The following is a 1799-nucleotide window of genomic DNA, read 5'->3' on the forward strand; positions in this document are numbered from 1 at the left end:
AAAATGCGCACGACAATCGCATTCGATTAATCGTGCAGCCCTACTTTGCGCTTTATTAGCTAATATAGCTATATATAATCCATTCAGAATTAGAAATGTTCAGGAATGACATCCGCATATAAATGTTGATTCACTCTTGAAATTGCAATAGACGGGACAAAAATATGATACGTCAAACTAGATGTGCATTAAGGCTATAGAGCACCCTCGTTAATGTGACGTACACGGCTGTCTCAAGAGAGATATTCACCTCAGAGAAGATAGAACATGCACATGATTTTATTTTATTGCTTGTGGCACTTTTCCTTGGTGCGCTGGCGCAAATTCCTGTGCACTCACATGAATGTACACAGAAGTGCAATGATTTTCGCTTAATAGATTAGACCTACATTTTCGATTTGTTTCTCGGCAAAACCTTACCGTATGCCTTCAAGAACAGTTGGAGACATGTCTGAACCTTTTTTTAAAGGTCTCACAATTCACTACCATTAAATCGGCAAGTGCAAGCATGACTCTTTCTTTCTTTCTTTTATTTGTCATTTCTTCTTTTGTAATGAAAAATAGGTCATAAGGCTTTAGAACAACATCAGCTTGACTAATTATTAACTTAATTCCCATAGACAAGTTGTGAATGGGGTAAATAAGCTCCAAAGAGTCTTGCATGAGCTAATCATCATGTGATTCTAAACCGAAAATAATTATTTTCACGAAATGACTGAAGATAGCGGTGATATGGTAGTGTCATCCTGACAGCTCTTTAGTGTCCGCCTCGTTGTAAACCGTCTGTTCTCTTACAGATCACAGGAACCTTCTATACTCTGTAATGCAGATTGGCATAAATGGGGCACAATCACAAGTGTCTTTTCATTGCAAGTCTTTGCTGAAGCTTGATTATACTTTTGGGTCATTCTGTGCAAAATCATCCAAATTTCAGAAACTTCCCTGGCTAAAATTTAGGGGTTTGTTGATAATGTGTACTATTTAACAGTTTACTCATGGAGGCACATTGAAATCCCAATATCTCTGGAAGTGAACCATATTGGGCCTTAAAAAGTAAGACACCAAAAGAAAAGTTTGTTAAGAGCCATCATCCAAAAGGATATTGAGATATCTTTAATATTTCTTGAGTTGCAAGCGTTCAAAATTTAAAATAATTTTCCCTCTCTTGTAATTTGTCTCCAAATCTAAGGTGAAAATTGTCATTACTATTATTGTCAAAATAGTGGATTACTAATTTTCATCCATGACATTTAATATTTTGGCTTTCTTTTTCATTTATGTAGACTGGGATCACAATCTGATTCCAAAACCATTTCAAGTGCATCTCTGAACAAATATAGATGTGCAGATCTTTGTTATTGAGTTCAATGGCTTTTGTTCTATGCAAATTGTGCAAAATAAGACTCAGAATGTGCATGAAGAAAGTGCACAGTGCACTTTCACCGCATCTCACAATAAGGCCCGCATCAACTGTGTCCTAAATGGCACACAAACAGTGGTCTCTTTATACTAGCATAGATCGAGGCAGACATTGAGATCACAGGTGTGAGCGTTTTTTTTAACCAGGCCTCTCCTGAAACCATAAGCCTCTATTGTGGGCTGTGGAGGACTGCTTGAACCTAAAAAACCTGTACGCCATTGCCAGCGTCCTTTTCAATGTATTGTGCCTTAAGACAGTTAATGTGACGTTCTTAAACAAACAAATCTGTCCGTGTGTGCCTCTTTAGTTTAGAGAAGTCTGATTCATTGTAGCAAATCAGATTACACTACCGTTCAAACATTTGAAGTCTTAAAGACAA

Source organism: Sinocyclocheilus grahami, unplaced genomic scaffold (genome assembly GCF_001515645.1).
Source record: "Sinocyclocheilus grahami isolate Dianchi unplaced genomic scaffold, SAMN03320097.WGS_v1.1 scaffold609.1, whole genome shotgun sequence".
In the NCBI taxonomy this organism is placed as follows: Eukaryota; Metazoa; Chordata; class Actinopteri; order Cypriniformes; family Cyprinidae; genus Sinocyclocheilus; species Sinocyclocheilus grahami.